A 14001-nucleotide genomic window follows, 5' to 3' on the forward strand; every position below is an offset into this window, starting at 1 on the left:
TGTTCAAATTTAGGTCCCAGCCGGGAACGGTGGGATTCACCAGGGGGAGAATGTAGCGGTCATGTAAAATGGCTACAGTCATCTCTCCTGCTGACAGTAAGGCCTGGTAAGTTGTGGGCATGCCAGCAGTAATTATGGAGGTTTGCCCTCACACCCTGGTGAGGTGCCCTGTGTATGGATGGGAGTGGTCACATGCTCTGACTCCATGGTTAGTGATGTCAGAGGTGTGTCAGCCTCCAGAGTATACATAAGGCACAGCACTGATCCAAAGTTAGGAGTTCCTGTTGCTGTGCTGCTGTGTTCAGTAAGAGGCAGATGGAGGTCTGCAACATTGTTGCAGTAGTCTGAATGCAGAGCTGTGAGTCTGGCAGCACAAGCAGACAGAGACAAGCTGCCTGAGAGAACTGTGACCAGGGACCTGGCACAGGGCCGAGATCCCTGCGGGGATAGGGAACCCACCTATTAAGGGAAGGCGTACCTTTCGGAGGGAAGCAGCTGGAAGATGGAGGGCTAAGTACACCCCATTGTGGAGGGCAGCTAGCCCACCGTATCAATAAAGATGAAGCTGATCACAGAAACCCTCGTGTTTAAGAGTCAAGTGATTGCACAGGGGGCTGCACCACCGAGGAGTTCCTCACCAGGACCATCCCCAAGTGACCGAAGGGACCCTGATGAGGTGGAGGCGCTGCACTGGAACTAGGTAGGACTCAGCACACTACCTCAGCTGCCTGTCTGGACGGGTCCTCCCCACACACCATCATGCGGGAGACTCAGGAGTCCTGTAGCCAACAGGTGCACCACCAGACACTATCACACTGTAATGGGGACCGGTTAGACCACAGGGGCCAATGTGAGATTGGGTGGGTCAGGCCGGGCCAGAAAAACCGTTACATTAAGAACGAGCTCCGCGGTTGCAACATTCAACCAGGACTGAACGCTCTTTCCTTGCGGACAATCGAATCAGATACACTTCAGAAAATCGAATTTGATGATGTTATTTGTGACTTTGCAAATAAAAAATAAAAAAAACAGAAAGAGACACGTGTAGATAAATAAAATGTTTGTGTTTGTAGTAATATTTTCAGAATTCCCATAAAAGTTTTGATTGTTGATCAATAAAAACGTACTGCATTTGTATGTAAGTGTGACCTTTGTGGGTGAGGCCCCCCCATTTACACTTAGCCCAGAGCCCCCAAAACTCTTATAGTCTTCCTCTCAGCAGTGCCATCTTCTCAGGATAACTTGTGATACTTGTATTCCACAAGATAAAGGAGTGCTGACGTTGAAGTGTTTTTAATATTTCCATATTCATTTTGTAATGGAACAGAAATATTTTATTACAGATTCAGTTTTATTTAACTCAAAATTTGTTTTCATTTGGAGGGAGAATATTTTATACAAACTGGTGGTACAGCAATAGGCACCAAGTTTGCCACACGTTACCCCGGTTTATTCATGGGGCAATGGAAAGAGAATAATAATCCTTACCTTAAATATATTATAATATAGAAATAATAATATAATAATAATATATTATAATGTAGAAAAGATGAATCAACGATAGTATCATGATCTGGAAAAGTGTTGTCCTTCACATTTATCAGATGTGTCTTCCACGACAGGACTATTCTCGTACTGTACTGTATCTACAAATACATATTATAAGAAGGTGAATCCACTGCCGAGTTGAGAACCTGGTCTCGGCGGGTACTGTTATATAAGGATCTCTTGTAGCCATTGTTTGTATACACCTGACGAATGGAGGGTAAACCCCCTTGAAAAGTGTTTGAGTGTTTCTTTACTCTCTGCATCTTTATGTGAATAAACAAAGAAGGTGCCACTCCTACAGTACAGGACTTGCTATATATGGTAGCTGTTTTTATACACGACACACCATGACCAGCAACAGGGTAAAAAAAAATGGTAGCCACACTGAACTGCACCGTATAAGTCCAAGTGTGCAAGTGTTATTATCATCCAGTAATTACATACAGTACAGAAAGAATAAGGACCTGAAAATGAAAAACCTCTTCACTCCTAGACAATTGAGATAGTACACCAAGAAAAAAACTCAATCTATAGGCTCACCTCTCAATTGGTAGGGTGCAATAAGTATAAACATTCCGGCTGCACTACTTGGTTTTATTTAACCTCATGAAAGGAGAATGATTGCATTAAAGATCATGGGAGAGGTATATGAAATTAGACAATTCAAAATTGTCATCAAATATATTTTGCATATGTGATAGAATGTCCCTGTTTAAAGCAGTATGTGGGAAGAACAAAAAGATCTTTGAAAGTAAGAATATTGAGATGGGATATCTGAAAAAGATTCGAAAGCATTTATTTGTTATATTTTTTAAACGCTGTCCTGTTGTTAAGGGGAATAGAGGTGTCCGTTCGGATAAGAGATGAGCAGACAGACTTTAAATAATGACAAATGCCTGGTTTCAGAATGCTTCATTAAATCACGTAACAGGACATTAATCCAGGGGTTCTCAACGCCAGTCCTCAAGACTCCCCCAACCCCCCCAACAGGTCGGGTTTTCAGGATATCCCTGCTTCAGCATAGGTGGCTCAATCAGTCCCTGCTTCAGCACAGGTGGCTCAGTCTTTGACTGAGCCACTGATTGAGCCACCTGTTCTGAAAGAAGGGATATTTTTAAAACCTGACCTGGTGGGGGGCCTGGAGGACTGGAGTTGACAACCCTGGATTAATCTAATTTAACATCCCGTTAAACTAACAATGTATCTTCAGAAGACAACAACATTATGATGTCGTGTTTTCTCCCTAAGGAGCATAGCGTTAACTATAATGATCGTTAGTGGTAATGACATGCAGACGAAATACAAATGAGGTGTTATCACAACATTGCATATCCTCTAAAGTCCATTAACATAAGGACATAACGTTATGGTCGTGAGGTCATACACTACCTACACACAGCATTACGCAGTCAAATTCAGGGGATGAAATAGGGCTTTTACAGGGCCTGGATGGGAGTAACACCGACAGGCAGGATTTCTCTCCTCTCTTTTACAGCTACTGTATGAGCTAAAGATCTTTCAGGCTGGGGATCAGAGTAACACCAAGACAAACTTAACATCATGTTATTGGAAGGGAACGCAATGATACTCTACAATAATGTGGCGTCAGGCCGGTGCTAATGAGATGTAGAACGGCTGTGGTGTTTGCATATCATTAGCTTTGATGATAAGCTTTAACCTCAGGCAACATAACGTCCTTTTCTGTTTTAGGTAAAGCCACGTATAAGCCCTGATTTAACTGAGCTTTCTGGATCTGGGCACTTGACTCCAGATATATACGAGAAAAGAAGTTCCTCTGATAAGCACTCAACCTCTACTGAGTTTAAATAATATTTATAATAGTTTATTAGAGAAGAAAACACAATGTATTTGTTAAAACCTAATCCGCATTCAGAGAACTTAAATGGCTCTAATAGGTAATGGATTAACACTGCCCTATAAAGCCAGACATAAAACCCTGTGTGGGATTATGTTACAGATATTAGCCTGATATCAATATAATATAGCCTTGCGGACAATAGTGTGGCAAATAAATGAAAAAGCTTCATAATCTTAGTCCCCTATATTATGGGGTACAATGTCATTGGTTCTTGTACATATGATGTTATATTCAGCTGGTCAGATTTACATTTAAAGATGTAGGACCTCAGCTAGTTGCTAAGGATAACAATACCTAGGTGTATATATATATATAACTCATATACATTAATGTGTATATGACAAACCCTAATAAAACTCTAGTGTAGAGTATGCTAACACAGCAAATCGTGAGGGTTGCCGTATAGAGTGGCTAAAAATCAAAAACGGTGGGTACTTATTCATGTGGAATGTGCAAAGCATGCTAATTTATTAACCCCTCTAAGACAGGGTTTCCCAAACTTTTTTTTTCCGTGACCCGGTTATTTTTGAACTTCTCCTTCGTGACCCACTAAAATTTTTATCGCCTATACTGGCCTATAGGGCCTGCACAGACACACACACAGCCACTGATACACACACACACACACAGCCACTGACACACGCAGCCACTGACACACACACACACTGACACACGCAGCCACTGACACACACACACTGATACACACACAGCCACTGATAAACACACACACGCAGCCACTGACACACACACAAGCAGCCACACAGAGACACTGCTACACACACACACACACTGATACACACACAGAGACACTGCTACACACACAGACACTGCTACACACACACAGACACTGATACACACACACACTGATACACACAGACACTGATACACAGACACTGATACACACACACACAAACACACACACTGATATATACACACACACACACACACACACACACACACACACTGACACTGATACAGATACACAAACACACACAGCCCCTGATACACACACACATACTCGCCCTCCCCTATACAGTACGTACACAGACACAAACAGTGAATTACAGGTAATGACGGATGTGAGTGACTGGAGGGGGGGGGGGGCAGGGACTGGGTGGGTGGGAGGAGGGGGGGGACTGGGTGGGTGGGTGGGTGGGAGGGGGGGACTGGGTGGGGTGGGAGAGGGGGGAATGGGGTGGGGACTTTGTACTGGGTGGGAGGGGAGAGGGGGCACTGGGGGGGAGGGGGGGACTGGGACTGGGGGGGGACTGGACTGGGTGGGTTGGGAGGGGGGGGGACTGGGTGGGAGGGGGGACTGGGGGTGGGGAGGGTGGACTGGGACTGGGTGGGTGGGAGGGGGACTGGGTGGGAAGGGGGAGGGGGGACTGGGTGGGAGGGGGGAGGGGGGAGGGGGGGACTGGGGGGGAGAAGGGACTGGGGGGAGGGGGGGACTGGGTGGGGGGGGAGGGGGACTGGGTGGAGGGGGGAAGGGGGCCTGGGGGGAGGGGGGACTGGGACGGTGGGAGGGGAGACTGGGACTGGGTGGGTGGGAGAGGGGGACTGGGTGGGTGGAGAGAGGGGACTGGGACTGGGTGGGTGGGAGGGGGGACTGGGACTGGGTGGGTGGGAGGGGGGACTGGGACTGGGGTGGGTGGGAGGGGGGGACTGGGTGGGTGGGAGGGGGGACTGGGACTGGGTGGGGACTGGGGACTGGGTGGGGGGGGACTAGGACTGGGTGGGTGGGAGGGGGGGGTCTGGGACTGGGTGGGTGGCGGGACTGGGTTGGTGGGAGGGGGGACTGGGACTGGGTGGGTGGGGAGGGGGGGACTGGGTGGGAGGGGGAGGGGGGACTGGGAGGGGTGGACTGGGACACTTGGGTGGGAGGCAGTGACTGGGTGGGTGTGTGGGAGACGGTGGGTGAGTGACTGGGTGGGTGGGAGATGGTGGGTGGGTGACAGTGACTGGGTGGGTGACAGTGACAGTGACTGGGTGGGTGACAGTGACTTTGACAGTGACTGGGTGGGTGGGTGACAGTGACTGGGTGGGTGGGTGACAGTGACTGGGTGGGTGGGTGACAGTGACTGGGTGGGTGACAGTGACTGGGTGGTTGACAATGACTTGGTGGGTGGGGTGACTTACCTTGAGGCCGGACGCTTTCCCCTGCTGCCCCCGATATCCCCTGCTGCCCGGGACGGGAGGTGGGCTTGGGGGCACGGGAGGTGGGCTCGGGAGGGGGGTGGCACGGGAGGTGGGCTCGGGAGGGGGTGCCCCGGGAGGTGGGCTCGGGAGGGGGTGGCACGGGAGGTGGGCTCGGGAGGGGGTGCCCCGGGAGGTGGGCTCGGGAGGGGGTGCCACGGGAGGTGGGCTCGGGAGGGGGTGCCACGGGAGGTGAGCTCTGGAAGCAGGCCGCAGAGGAGCTAGTACTTCCTCCTCCATCCCACGTTGGGAGCGGGGGGGAGGAAGGGAGCGGTCCCTGCTTGCCTTGCGCATGCGCGCGGGACCGCAGGGGGAATCGCTGCTATTTTTTTTTAACTCGAGCGGGGGGGGGCTGGGAGGAGACACCGCGCGGCCAGCCTCGCTGCGACCCGGCAATTTTGGTGCCGTGGCCCGGTGCCGGGTCGCGACCCACCATTTGGGAAACGCTGCTCTAAGAGGTTCAGTAATCATGACAATACAAAGTTGCATGATATTAAACAGTTAATCAACTGTAAGACTGTGGAGGTAATCTATTTGGCCACGTGTGACTGTGGAGTGAAGTACGTGGGCAAAACGTCACGTCAATTTAAAACACACATCCTGGAGCACGTGGGTACCATCAGAAACAGATTGGATACCCCCATAGCTAGGCATACGAATCAGGCACATAATGGTGAACTTACACATATCAAATTTCAAGGAATAGACCATTCCTCCTTAGGAATACGGAAGGGCAACTTAGACAATACTCTATTAAAACTGGAAGGCAAATGAATATACATCTTGGGCACCCAAACCCTAAAGGATTGAATGAGGGCTTTGCCTATACAGCATTCCTAAGAGACACAACTCTGATTTCCAATCGCATGAGATGGAGTAATTCTGTATATCAAGACAATATAAACTAAACTAAAAATCACTGTTGTTCTTACCTTGAGACAATCAGCAGGTCTACAGAATTGAATCTGGGGATATAATACCAAAAGTCAGTAATGCTTAAGCAGTGTCTTAGTAACTTTATTAGATCAAAATGTATTCACACTTGATAGAAATTGCAGTAGCAGTAATTTACAATTACTAAGTTAATGCCGTATAGTGAAAATAACTCTGCATGCTAAGACAATGAAAATTTGCATTGAAAAATTAGCATTAAAAATGTTTGCATCATTAATCATTGCTGCATTTACCTTGAGAGAATAAATAGTCCAGCAGAACCACTTCTGGGGACAAAGTGTCAACAATTAGTAATACACAAGTAACTTTTTAGCAACCACATCTAATAAAGATGTATCCATATATAACAACAGCTGCAACAGCGGGTAGCAAGTTACAACTACTAAGGCTAAGGCCCCACTGCCCCAGACCACGCGCCTGCACTGCAGACAGGCGGCGCGCGGAGAGGCACTTGAAGCTATTTGCTGTCCATAAGGAGCATTTTTGCGAGCGGGGGGGTGTGGCCAAACGGGTCGGGGGGGCGCAACCATGACAGGGGGCGTGGCCAAAACGGGTCGGGGGGGGTGGCAATGTCTCTGCAGCTCCCCGCCCCCCAACCCGGTCTCTGCAGCTCCCCGGCCCCCAACCCGAAACGCGTAGAGGTCACGTGGCGGCAGTTCCTGTGGAGTATTTGCAGCCGGTGGAAGCGGGTCTCCACGCTTCTAGCAGGGTAAGTACTCAGACTGGTCCGGACCCTTTCTGTAGTACATAGCTAGATCCAGTGGGCACCCGGTGCTCTTCACCGATCGTACTGGTGTATTTACCAGTTCTTTTTAACGTTATTTGTTCACTTTGCTGTTTTTTGCTGTTTTAATCTGTATCAGTGGATGCTTTGCCCACTGTCCTATATTATCATTAAAGTGTTCATACCCCTTAGTGCGCCTGTCTGTCAATTGTTTCTCCTGTCTGTGAGCCCCCCTTGTGGGAGCTCACTCTTATAGGGGACGTGTGGAACCCCCCCCAGACTGAAGGCTGTAAGAGGGATTTTCTACAGTATCAACATTAGCGCGGAGCAACATACTCTTTATGTTGCTGTGTATATAGTTAGCATACTCTACACTAGGTTTTTTTTTGTAAATTCTTTATTTATAATCCACATTTTTATAACAGTAAACATTCAACACAGTGTAATACACTACAAAACAATGGCATTTTAAATGATAAAAACATACATATATACAATCACAAACCAAGTAAAAAATTAAATTAAAATAAAATCTAAAAACATATCGAACCCATATTTAATATTCCCAGTTGTAGCCATTACTGTAGCCATTATTTCCAATTTGGCAGATATCCCCTCTCTTAAATCTTTTCACACTTTTCTATTACCAATAAACTCTGACCATGGCCGCCAGAGAAGCTCAAATTTGAACCTTGTGTCAGTTGTTATATATGATAGTTGTTCCATCCTCATGACCTCCTATATTCTCGACTCCCATTGTCCTATAGTGGGTGCATCCAGCTTTTTCCAGCTAGCGGCGATAGCACACCTTGCTGCATTCAGCATATGCATTAACAGAGATTCCCTGATTCTGTGCCCCTCGACCCCTTCCCTGTTTAGCAATGCGATACTCGGGTCTTTTGGGATTCTAATCTTGGTGATATTGAAAATCTGCTCCACTATCACATCCCAAAAATACTCTATTTTCTTGCGCTTCCACCAAATATGAAGCATTGTACCCACCTCCCCACATCCTCTCCAACACTTATTAGACGTTCCTGCATAGCATTCGCTCAGTTTTTGTGGTGTATAATACCACCTGTACATTATCTTATACACATTTTCTTAGATATTCGTTGACATCGAGGAAGAGATGGCATTACTCCACATTTGGGTCCATTCAAGTGCAGAGTATTCCCTACCCAGCTCCTTTTCCCTAATGTAATACAAATCCTGGCTTAGGTTCAGCTTTAATTTCCAATAATGTTCTGTAGATATACAATATATTGTCCCCACTTGCGCCTAGCGATACCAACACTGTTTCAAAAGAGTTAAATTTCCTCAACGTGTTCTTTTTATTTATTTTTGTGTTCATATAGTGAAAAATTTGCATATATTGCCATCTCTCCAATTCTTTAAAATCAAACTGAGCCTGAAAATATTTAAAACATTTAATTTCTCCCATTTCCATCACATCTCCTAGTCTAACTAGACCTGCACGGCTCCACTTTTTAAATATTCTAGAGTCCAACCCTGGGGGAAAGTCGGGGTTCCCACATATTGGAGCGAGAGGGGATGGGAACGTAAAAACTCTCTCATCCTTGGATATTTCACCCCATGCATATAGCGCTGCGCCGATAGTAGGGTGCTCATAGAGATCTTTAGGACGATCTATCTTCCTGTGCCATGGAGCTTTATTTGTGTCTATATTTTTGCAGTAATCATTTCCACCCAAAGTTTATTTTTAGTACAGTGATACCATTCAAAAAGAATGTTCACTTGTGTGGCAAGATAGTACTATTCAGCAGACCAAGACCACCTTGTGATTTATGCCTTCGCGGTGTTCTAATATTAATCCTTCGTTTTTTAAATTCCCAAATAAATGTATTAATTTTACTTTGGAGCGTAGCAATATACTGCTTGGAGACTTTCACGGGGATAGTCTGGAACAGATACGTAAGTCTCAGCAGTATATTAATTTTGATACAGTTAACTCTACTTATCCACGAGATAATATTCTTATTCCATCTCTTTAAATCATTTTTCTATTACTTTTGCTAACGGGGTATAATTGGCCTGGAACAGATCCTCTACTCTTTGCGTTATGTTTGTACCCAAATATTTTATACTTCTATTTTTCCATTCAAAAGGGAAATTGTCTTTTACTTGGGCCGCCAACTCTGCTGAAAGATTTATATTAAGAGCCTCTGTTTTTGTTAGATTGATTTTGAAATTAGATGCTAAACTAGATCTCCTCAGAACTTCCATTATATTTGGTAGCAAGACCAGTGGGTTGGTTATTATCAAGAGAATATCATCTGCGTATAATGCGATCTTATGTTCTTTCTTACCTATTTTAACTCCCGTAATATCTGGATGATTCCTTATTGATTCTGCTAATGGCTCCATTATTAGGGCAAAAATCAATGGGGACAACGGGCTCCCCTGCCTCGTACCATTAAATAGTTTAAATGAGTTTGAGACCTGTCCATTTACCTTAACCTTAGCCGATGGGTTACTATATAGTGCCTTTACATACTGTCTAAACATATCACCCGTTCCTATACGCTCCAACATCTTAAACATAAAATTCCATTGCACTCTATCGAATGCCTTTTCTGCATCTACTGTATAGACTATCATAGTTGGAGTCTGTTTTTTATTAACCTGATTCAATATATTTATCATTCTCCTCGTGTTATCTTTGGCTTCTCTTTTTGGTATAAATCCGGTTTGATCCCTCTTTACCAGTTCCGGTAGATATTCATTAAATCTATTTGCTAATATTTTGGCGAGAATTTTGACATCTACATTTATGAGCGATATTGGACGGTAACTTGCACTGTTTCATTTGTCCTTGTCTGGTTTAGGGATGACAGTTACAGTATATGCGCTTGTGACATATACTGTACTGGGACAGATTTCCAATCTCTCTCAATGTGTTAAACATACCTTGGATATATACTCAGGGAGTTAGCAAAGATCTTGCAATATGTATGCGGCAGTCCATCAGGACCCAGGCTTTTCCCATTGGGCTGGTCTTTTATTACTTTTTCTATTTCATCCCATGTTATAATCGCATCGAGTTTAGCTCTCGCCTCAGGTGTGATTGTTTTAATTTGAATATCCTGCACTAGGGTTTTATTAGCGTTTGTCATATTCACATTAATATATATGAGTTTTTTTTTATATATATATATATATATATATATATAATATATAAAGAACAAGATACAACAGCGCAAACACCAAACACTTAGTTAGATGCAGAGTATATAAACTATACACCTTGCCAATCAATCAACTGAGAGGTGATACACCCTTCAAAACACTAACCCTACAGATTGCTGCCAATCAGGTCCACGGCTCCACACCTGCCGCAATAGAGTACACAAAGAAGAAGTGACCTAGGCGCAAAATGCAGGGAGAGGAAGAGAAGAGGGGGGGGGAGAAAAATATCATAGGGCAGTATATCAAATCAATCAGGACTTAGGTGGTGAGATATGCAATTACCGTTTGTCAGCAATTTAAAGCCTTTAATCCACAGTGGGACTCAGGAACTCTGCTACTGATGAACTTCAATTTCACAGCTTCACCATCGTTCTGCTGCTGGAAGGTGTCTTGTCACGGAATGGATCTCGCAGGGGAGGGGGGGGGAGGGGGGGCGGGGGGAGAGGGAAGGAGAGTAATATAGGAGAAAAGGAATATAGTGTAAAACCTTTAATAAAATTCCTATCTAAAAACAACAGTTGGTATCCCACTCACATGTGTTGAATCGGATCAGAGCAGTTGAGAGTTTAAACTGAGTCTCTCACACTCATAGCACAGAAACGCCGGTCCACTGCACGGCTGGTATACCAGAGTCCTTCCGCATCACGTGTGACGGCTCCAACTCTCGCGAGAGTTCGTCTTCTACAATCCCTCTGTCACGGCTTCTGCTCTGGTGCCGGGGGTTTCTCTGCAGTGGGTCTCTGTCTGCTCCACCAATGCGCATGCCCTACGCGTTTCTCCACTTGGGCTTCGTCAGGGGCTACTAACCTTAACCTCTCCCTACCTGGGTATATATATCTACCTCTCATGATTGATTGGCTTATGTTAGAATTGGTTGAATGATACCCTAATCAGTCAATTTCGTCATGGCACTTAATATTTCAAGGACACATTACATATACATTAGACATAGATTAGTAAAACTTTAAACATTAGTGTAGAGATTCCCAAAATTACTTATATTGGGTACTTAATGGTGTCTTTATTGCATAGAAAGGATATGATTAGTATGATAGCATAGTTTATTTAGAGGAACATATAGTATCTAGTCCGGATTATCATATTATATAATACAGATTTATTTATTTAAGTTGGAACAAGGGGGGGGGGGGGGAAATAATGAATGTTCAAATGAGAACATTATAATAATAGGCTACCTATTATATTCAATTCAATTCATTGACAGGTTAATGACAGATTGGGTTACGGGTTACTCATACCTTAAATCACTAATATTTAGCATTATTCAGCATTAGTCACAACTCTTATTGGAAGAGAATCAATGGACTCTATATAGGCAGTATATTATCTTATATAGCTCAGGGAACAACAGATATATAATACCTGATTTTATATTAGATGGTATATTACCACAAGAGAGGGATATATAATTACCAGCCATTCTATCAAATTAGCCAAAAAATCATCTAACAGTGTTAATTAATAATAAAGAAAGAAGTGCAATGTTATACAAAATAAAAAACTAATTACAATGTATTATCTTATTATAAAGACTATATAATTTGTGATAGCATCCCAATTATAGAATTTATTAAATATAATATTTAAGAAGACAACTCGTGATTTAAATTAAGTACAAATAAAGTGATAGATATATTAGTTGGGTGCCCAAAAATCAATAATACCTATTAATATTAGATCAACATTGGTAAATACTCTGATAACTTCACATGTTAGATTTACATGAGGAGACACAAATTCACATCTAATTCTATGATCACAGTACATATTAGATACTTAATAGAAACCCTTGTTCAGTTAGTAATTGCAGACATAGTTTACACATGATTAATATTCACACTTAGCCAGAAGTTATTTCAAATTTCATTACCTACAAGTTACAATTGATTACATAGATTCCCTAACATCTCATTTCAGTTATCTTAACCGAGAGGGAGTAGATGAAGACGTAATGTAACCAAAGGAATATATAGAGAGGGAATTTTGTATTATTAAATTAATTTTATATATCCCTAATCTCATTCAATATCTCTATATACCTCTCAGTAGTTACAGTATAGGACTACTTGGAACACTTTAAGTATAGGACTACATGGACGTCAATAGAGTTCTAAACACATATATCTTAGGATAGTGCAATTGTTAATCGTAGCAATATAATAATAATGTTCGCGGTCACAGTTAATTTTACAGGAGTGGTGTTGGGACATATATTGGAATACTATACGTTATTAATCACTAATTACCTGTAGAGGATTTAGATGACAAAAAGTGCTAACACAAGATACTCTTTGCATGATACAGGAGCTTCATTAATAACATCACTTGGTATACATAGGGGAACATGGTTTAATACATATAGCAGATAACCAATGATACACAATGATACGCAACTATAGAGAAGGTTGTATTGGAATAATAATGTTATAATTATTCCCTCAGAAAAGATCCCAGGTCGATATCGATATTCATACCCTGTGGTATTAGTGTTTTAAGGGTGTAAATCCAGAAAGTTTCTTGTCTGGAAATTTTGATGACCTGATTCCCACCTCTCCAATTTGGATGGATTTTATCAATACCGAAGAATTTAAGGCCATTTGGGTTCTGATCATGATGGTCTTTAAAGTGTTTCGACACACTGTGTTGTAGAAAACCCTTCTCTATGTTCTTTATATGTTCTGCTATTCTTAATTTCAGTTTGCGTGTGGTTCTTCCTATGTATTGTTTGTTACATGGACATTGTAACATGTATATTACATAACTCGAGTTACAGTCAATAAAGTCTTTTATTTCATGTTCCTCTTGTGTTATTTCTGATTTAATTTTTTTGAATGATTTCTGTGCACTCTGATTTAATTTACATCCTCTACATGTCAAGCATTTATAGAAACCATTAGTAACAGTTATAGGCTTAATGCATTCCTTTTTCAGGCAACTTGGAGCCAATCTTTGTTTCAGATTTGGAGCCTTTGTAAAAATTATTTCTGGTTTCTGTGGTAGTATTTGTTGCAAGATGGGGTCTTTATGGAGAATATTCCAATGTTTTTGGAATATTCTACTGATGTCTTTAGAGGAGCTTGTGTACCGTGTAATAAACGGTACAGATATTTTATCCTTCTCTCCTCTTTGACCCTCTTTTTCTTTAGATTTATATGTCAATAAATCTTTCCGCTCCATTTGTGTGACCTTATTGTATGCTACATCTACTATATCTTTTTTATACTTCCTTTCTGTGAACCTATCCATCAATTCATGTGCCTGCTCATGGAAGATTGTATCCTGAGAGCAATTACGTTTAATCCTCTGAAGTTGACCTAGGGGTATGTTATTGATCCATTTATCATGGTGTCCACTGTCCCCCATCAAAAAACTGTGACAGTCTACCTCTTTTACAAAGGTCCTAGTTTCCAATATCCCATTAAGAACGTAAAGTTGTATATCCAGATAGTCAATACTTGTACGACTATAC

This window comes from Ascaphus truei, chromosome 6 (genome assembly GCF_040206685.1).
Source record: "Ascaphus truei isolate aAscTru1 chromosome 6, aAscTru1.hap1, whole genome shotgun sequence".
Lineage (NCBI taxonomy): Eukaryota > Metazoa > Chordata > Amphibia > Anura > Ascaphidae > Ascaphus > Ascaphus truei.